This window comes from Haemorhous mexicanus, chromosome 1, assembly GCF_027477595.1.
Source record: "Haemorhous mexicanus isolate bHaeMex1 chromosome 1, bHaeMex1.pri, whole genome shotgun sequence".
Classification (NCBI taxonomy): Eukaryota; Metazoa; Chordata; class Aves; order Passeriformes; family Fringillidae; genus Haemorhous; species Haemorhous mexicanus.
This window is the reverse complement of record NC_082341.1, coordinates 31,026,948-31,034,969: the sequence shown is the minus strand read 5'-3', so window position 1 is coordinate 31,034,969 and position 8,022 is coordinate 31,026,948. Positions and strand designations below refer to the sequence as shown.

The window sequence follows — 8,022 nt, the reverse complement described above, 5'->3', positions numbered from 1 at the left end:
CATGCTGGAGGGTACAATCACTGTTCAAGCATTCTTTATTGCAGGTTGTCACTCATGTATTTGAATTGCACATTTTTCTCCAAATGAACTGAGAAATCTTTACCCAGTTTTTTTCTACCCCTTGATGAGAATTGGACATGTCACTTCATAAAGGATCAATTCTTCAAAACACCCCCATCCCAAAGCTTCCTTGGGTCTATACGCAGTTTTTCATTGTATGGGTTGGACTCTGTTACCAACAAAGAAAAACTGACTACATTTTTTTTTTCTGAAATTCAAGTTAAACATAGGAAACAGTAAACACAAATGTAGAATTCAAGATTTTGCAAATGCAAAAGCTTAGACAAAAAGCTAGGAGAATTTTTACAGTAATCTTATTAACTCTTCAAAAGGTCAGTCCGTTTTTTGTATGAGGTGCTGATATACTAATCATAGGCCAAAGCAAGAAGTTTAGTATGCAGAGAATCTGTAGCCTCTTGGTTTTTACTGTTTCTAGGGTTAAAAATTACATAAGAAACAATGTGCACTGGAGTGTAAAAATGACTGGGACCACTTTCACTTTCATTTTGTATCTGGTCTCTGTTTTGGAGGGACAGACTGTGAATTGTACACTGCATTAACAGACACCATGACTGCAAACTAGCACTAATATGTATTCTCTTGACTGTAATGCACTTTTCTTCTTGACTAGTGTTTCAGACTGCGCAGCCAGACACGTGACTGGGAACAGCTGCTCTTCCTTTGTGTGCTGGGAAGAATGAGAAGGAAAAACTTCTCTCCAAGGTAAAGCCACTCTGCATTGTTTTGCACTCCAATGGCAAAAGTAACCTGGAATTTAATTTCTTTTAGAAAACCCCTTCTGTATATTACTTAATTAGATGAGGTCTATAAAAAAAAAAAAATTTGTGAATCTTAGTCAAAGGAGGTTTAAGGCAACATCACTTTTATCCATGGTCTGATTCTAAACAATAAAGAAATCAATGTAGAAGCAAAACAGTAATATCATACTTCAGTGAGAGATCTGACTTCAAAACCTTTAGCAGATCCAGCTAGCAACTGAAACTATTTTGGCACCGAGACCTCTGGAAAAAAAAAGGAGATAGCAGGTTGAAAAATTGCAGAAGACTAGAAGTGGAAGAAATTGTCTGTAAGTGGAAAAATTTCGAAGGGTTATTCATACTGAAAATAGAACATTTTAATTCTGTGTTTAACTTGCTACCATCAGCTCCCAAGACCAATAATTGCTATTTCGGAATTAAAAATTGTCCCCACAAAGCACAATAGAACATTTATTTTTTAATTTTAAAAACCATTTTAGAATTGAAATACTATTAATAATGAGAGACAATGCAAAGCTTTGTGGTTCTGTATAATTTCACAAGTATTTAAACACACAGATCCCAGAAAAGTAGCTGTAGCCACCAATGACAAACACCCATCCATACTGACCGGTGAAATTCATGCCAACAGGAACCTAACAGATGCTGTGAAAGCAGGGGAAAAAATCAAGGAGGAAGACATTAGTTTGATGAGAAGAAATGAGAGATATTTGCATGGATATTGAAACAAAAAGAACCCCCAGAAAATTGACAAAAGTGAAAGCCATGAGCAAGTCAAAAGGCATGGGATGCCATGAAATGCAGGGACATGGACCAACGATTGAAAAATTGGTCTCCATTGAAATCGTAGAAACGGAAGAGAAGAACATAAAAACAATTGAGAAATTAGATACAACCAAGGAAAAGGCAATAGAAGAAAAAAATAAAAAAAAAAGAAAACATTTAGTAACAAATTTTTTGGAGCGGGAGTGCAATGTTGATCCTAAATAATGGAGTGGGATTGCATGTGTTGAAGTGAAAAAACCAAAACAGGAAAAAGTTAAACCCACGGATGCTAAAAAAGCAGGAGAAAATATCAAGGAGGAAGACAAAATTTAAGGGGAAGATATGAGAAACATGGCATAAATATTCAAAAAAAAAAACAAACCATAAATCTTGGTCAAAGTGAAAGCCATCAAAAGGCATGGCTAGCCAACAAAGGCAGGTACATGCACCAAAGGAAATTTCATTTCCTTTTGGGAATCAAAACGGAATCTTGCGATTTCAATGTGGACCAATTGGGAAAGCTTTGGTGCAAGTCCCTGCACTGGATGGCATGCCATGCCTTTTGATGGCTTTTGCTTTGGCGAAGATTCTTTTATTTTTTTAAAGTATCCATGAACCATGTCCCTCCTTTCTTCCCCTCCAAGCAGGGTCTGCTTCCTTGATTTTTCCACTGCTTTTGAAACAGCTGTGAGGTAAGTTTTGGCCTCTTTCATTTCCTTTCGGGAAGGGAAACGGAATCTTCCGACCCATTAAAAGAAAGACTTACAAACACTCTGGAAAGGAGATATCATCAAAAGAAATGCAATTAAAAAAATGACCAAAAACCGGAAAATGGGGAGATGTAGTGACTACAAGAAAGTGGGCTGGGTGGAAATGAGGTGCAGTGCAAAGGACCAAAAGAGGCTAAAACTAACCTCACAGCTGTTGCAAAGCAGGGGAAAAATAAAGGAAGCAGACCCTGCTTGGAGGGGAAGAAATGAGCGACATGGTTCATGGATACTTAAAAAAAAAATAAAAGAATCTTCGCCAAAGCAAAAGCCATCAAAAGGCATGGCATGCCATCCAGTGCAGGGACTTGCACCAATGCTTTCCCAATTGGTCCCCATTGAAATCGCAAGATTCCGTTTCGATTCCCGAAAGGAAATTTCATTTCATTTCAGTTTCATTTCCTTTCGGGAATCGAAACGGAATCTTGCGATTTCAATGGGGACCAATTGGGAAAGCTTTGGTGCAAGTCCCTGCACTGGATGGCATGCCATGCCTTTTCATGGCTTTCAGTATAAGGAAAATTTCTTTTTTAATATCCTTCTCATGTCCCTCATATCCAATTTGTGTTTTTTTCCTTATTCTTTTACCATCTTTGGTAACGTATCCTCGTAGATTTTTTCAAAATAAAAAAAAAAAAATTTAAAGTGAAAGAGAGAACTTGGACGGCGTGATATGATTGACATGGTATGGATTTTTTTAAAAAAATTTTGTTTGAAAGTCAAAGCCATTAAACGGCTCGGCATGCCATCTATGCCGCAGCATGTACCAAAGCTTGCTGAATTGTTCCCCATTGAAATAGCGAGATATGGAATCTTCTGGAACAGAACAGAAAGGCTTTCAAGCACTCTTGAAAGGAGATAGGGTCATATGAAATGCAATTAAAAAAACCAAAAGAACCATAAAATTGGGAGATTTATTGTCTACAAGAAAATGATCATTTATAAATTAACTGCATTGGCAAGGACCAAAGCAGACCAAAACTAATCACAATGTGGTTTCAAGATCAGGAGAAAACATCAAGGAAGAAACCATAACTTTGAGGTGAGTTGACATGGCATGGACACTAAAAAAAAAAAATATTGCCCAAAGACAGAGCCATCAAAATGGATGGGATGCCATGAAGTGCAAGGGCATGAATCAAAGCTTGTCAAAATTGCCCCCATTGAAATCCTGGAAACTGAATAGAAGGACTTTCAAGCACTCTTGAATGGGGATACAATCTAAGGATATGCAATTGATGAGAAAAAAAAGAAATTTGTGTTTTTTAGTGACTACAAGAAAATGTACCCATGCTGATTTTCCATGGGAGCCTTGAAGATTGATATCAGTCACTTTTCCTGCATTGCACTAGAAAGCTCTATTCAACCCAGACTGGTGGAGGTAGAGGATATATCCATGAATCAAACATGCATTAAAGCCACCTTAACTATTTTCTTGAGCATTTACTTGTACCCTGAAAATGATAATTTGTTCTCAAGGGTCATTAGTGCAAGGAAACTGTGCTACAATTCACATCCCACAGAGCCTTTGCAAATACCTTATTAAAACTCTGTTGACTCCTCCTAATTATGACCATGGAGAGGTGTTTTTTGTGCTCACTTCTGTGCCATTCTCTGCTTCATTCAAAATTTGTGTTCCAAAATCAAGGGCTCAGAATTTAGGAGACACTGTGGCTAAATTGGTTTTGGTTCACAGTTAGATGATTTCAAATAATTTTTGCTTCTGTTCCAGGAGGCCCTTTCTATCCCAGTCTTAATGACCCATGGGATTAATAGGTCTCAGATTCTTTTAAGGTCCTGTTACAAGTCCTCCAGAAAGGAACATTTCTGGAAACCCCAAAAGTGTCCTCATTCCCTTCCTCTTCTCTGTGGTTTCTTCTGGAGTATAATTATTATTACACAAGACAGCAGATGCAGAACTGAAACAGGCAACCAACCCCCAAGTATTTGCAGGCTTTCTGAAGCAACACTTGCAGCTTTTTGTAGTGTATCTGGCAGTGATCAAGTGTGAACCCTTGTGTTTTATCTTCAGTCAGTGTTATGAAAAGAAAACACAGAAAAGCTGCCCTGGAACAAGAAGAAAGGATTTCTTTCTCCATTAAGACAACATGTGCAGCCGGAACATCAAAGACCATGAGTGGAAAAGAAGCAAAAGGATGCACAAACTCTGCTAACTTAAAGATATCATACAACATCTCACTTGGATAATTGGGTGACATCATTAACAAGACCCATGGGTAATCTTCATTTCTAGGGAAGAGGATATCATGGCAATGGAGCCTCAGGCCTTGTCATCCTTGGCTCCTGGAGCTGGTGAAGTTACTTCAGCCACAAGCCTCTGGACCACACTTCTTTGTTCATGGCAATATCATGACTTCCATGAGAAAACTTCCTATGTGCCTGCTACGTGTTCACTGTGTGGTAAGGAATGATATATATGGGATGTAGTGATAAATTATGTTCAACACAATACTGGTGCAAAAAAATCAGCCTTCAAATATTTGTTAGGGCTGTGTACTGTTCTCTGAAGCCCAATGGGATTTAAAATGGCTTCTCAGGTCTTTCTTAAATAGGCCAAAAAAAAAAAAATTAAAGGCTGCATTATTATTAATCATTGCATGAAATATTAAAAAATATTTAATTGCATGAAATATTAAAATTGTGTTATCAAGAGAAGTCTCTGTAACAAGCCTTTTCTTGATGCATCTCACTTAGTTGTCACATGGCCCTAAGAAGCCTTTTTACATCTTTCTTTCCATTAAAAATTCTTTCATTCCTTTCTCTCAAACACTTCAGCTGTGTTAGCACAGTGCTACAAACCGTCCCTGGCCTGATGTCTGTTGCTGCAGTATATTAAACAGGTCTTGGCTCTATAAATTTTCTTCATAGGCTTGGCCATATTTTTGTCTCAAATACTTTTCTGAAGTTTATGGGAGCCTTCATTTTTCATGGATCGTAAAGTCAGAATGAACTGTTGAGGTATTTGTTTTGCCCTCCCAGATAAAACATTTCACGTAATTTCTCTGAAATAGATTACACTTGGATGGATCTGCCCCAGGCCTGTCTTACAGCTTTGTGGAGGCTCCTGCAGAAATGCCAGGCAAATATTGTGATAGAATACTTTCCTCACTTCTCTGGGCTCTTTCATGACTGTTGGGAAGAATGGAATCTCAGTAGTACAGACCTGTGTAGCGAATTTTAGGCTTTATCAGAGGTGGCAGGGTGCCAGGACTGCTGGGTGCTCTGGAGGTCATCATCTGCAAGCAATTGTAGCATGCAGCATCTCTCTGCTGCACTCTTAAAAAGATCCTGGAGCAAACTCTGGAAGGCACAAACATGCCTGATTTACGTTTGCTTGCTTAATCTTGTGCCAACAAATAATTTGGAATATGTGAGCCAGAGATAGATTGATTAGGTTTTTACTTTACAAAAAACCAAAATCGAACAAAATCAAAGCTTCATAAGGTTTTGGAAATTCTAAGTTTGTTAGAAAATACTTTGTAAACTTCTTTTTTACTTCTGTTTTCTTCTTTGAGAGTATGTATTTTACATATAATGACAAGCATAAAATTTTCATTTAAAATATGAATTTACTGACTGAAATATCAATAAAAGAAAAATATACTTTTATTTCTAATTGGATTATCCTGTTACAAGGAGGCTCTTTGAAAATGTACATGGTTTTCTGGTGATTGAGTATACTATGTTTCCAGCCTTGTATTTCATGGGGAAAGCTCTGCTGTTCCCATAAAAAAAAAAAAAAAAAAGAAGAGGGAAGCTGGCAAAAGAGCATGTTCTGGAATAGAATTATTCCACTATCAAACTAATGTGAGTTTCCAAGCATTTCTGTGTGTGCGTGTGGAATAGAGCCCTGCTACAGCAACTTTTTTATTGCAAAGCTTTAAAAATATGACTCATGGGTGTTTTGTCAGTGGAAATGTTTGTAAAAGCTGTTGGAGTAGTATTTGTTTTCAAATTGTCTGTTCACTCTGGTTTCAAATGCTTATATACAAATCACATTCAGGAATCTCTTGATTCAAATCATCTGAATATAATATGGTAGGGATAAAAACCACTTCATCACAGTTTTTCTTCACCTTTCTATGTGATTTCTGTTATAGAAGAGTCTATTTTTCAAAATAATGTGTATTACTGTAGAAGTTGAATTTAAAACTTTTTTTTCTTAAATATGACATCAGAAAAGCATGTAAGCACACACATCAATAAATGATAACTTCTCAAGTTAAATATATTTAACTTTAAATCTTTATGCTGAAAGGGTAAATTAATAATAAGACTATCAGTACCACTGACCATGAGTAATTGGAATAAAGTCTTCATAGAAAAACTAACAACAAAAAAAAATTAATGAAATTATTAATGTTATAATTTATACATAAAGTCATTATGAATGTTGAAGTGAGAATTTTATTTATTACTAAACATGAGAGTAACATCCAATTATGCAAAATCAAAATCTAAACCTCTATTAACTTCAGAACTCATAGAACAAAGTAAAGACTTTATTTTTTATAGGTGGACTACTGCTGATCCTCATGATATTGACTGAAGAAAGGACACAAAAAAAAAATCAGAAGGGAAAGGAAAGAGACATAGAGAAAAATACACTTTTCATACTTCATGGATGTAATCAGATTTTCTACTTCAATCTGGCATTTTTCGTATAGAATCACTGGGTTCCTGGTGATGGAATGAAGAAAGTATGGTTAATTTCTGTTTATTTAATGAAAATCTTTTTCTTAGTCCTCTAATACATTAAGTAGTGTTTTTATCTAACAGTGTTAAACAAACAAAAAATCTTTTGAAATTGTGATTTTACAGCATATTTTTATGTCACTTCTGTCTCTCTGATTCATTAACGTTTCACTGATGTTTAGAGCTACAAAGATGTATTTCACTTATAATAATATTGCTGCTTATCATGAAAATGAAGCGGAAACATATGGCAGGATATTGTCCAAAAAGAAATAAATATTAAGAGGCTTTTTTTTTTGTTTGTTTGTGTTTTTTTTAGTTTTGTTTGTTTGTGGTTTTGGGTTTTTTTTATTAGGCATAGCTTTTTTCATGGTTTTCTACTTTTCAAAAATCCAGCATAAAAATCCAGTTTATACAGCCAGCCTGGTACTTATTGAAAGTTTGGTTGATGTCATTTGGGAACTTCATATGAAGTATTTCTTAAGAGTGGATCTTGTGGTGAGGATAGGCTATGAAATATCTGCATCACTTTCCCAAACTGTTTTGATTTTAGCATGATTCTTAAATAGAAGAAGAGATCAAAATTTTTAGTCAAAATGTCTTCTCATTTACTTTATTTCTCTTGGAAATATTTTTAAATAGAGGAATTTTATATGAGGTTCAAAGAACTTTTTTTTTTTAAAGAAAAAAAAGTTTACTGTAAATGTATTTAACTGTTTTGGTTTTTTCCCCTCAAGTACAAGCCTAACTTTCTGACTTTCCCTTCAACATTCTGTTGAATTTCACATAACTCTGTAAACAGCAGTCAACAAACAAATCCAAGTTTAGCTAGACAGCTTCATTTATCAGGAGGTCTATATGTTTTTAGAAGTGTAATAAGTAGAGATGGAACAAAATAATGAGAAAATATAATGTTTTCCTGAAGATAAAATGAA

The 8,022-nt window shown here is 35.6% G+C and overlaps 1 long non-coding RNA gene across 1 annotated transcript; it reads left to right on the top strand.

The window, feature by feature from the left end:
- Nucleotides 1-587: 587 nt before the first annotated feature.
- LOC132326849 (uncharacterized) lies at nt 588-7,379 on the top strand. Its single transcript, XR_009486445.1, has 3 exons — nt 588-783; nt 4,404-4,792; nt 6,908-7,379. It is a non-coding gene; the product is annotated as an uncharacterized LOC132326849 (long non-coding RNA).
- The last annotated feature ends 643 nt before the right edge of the window (nt 7,380-8,022 follow it).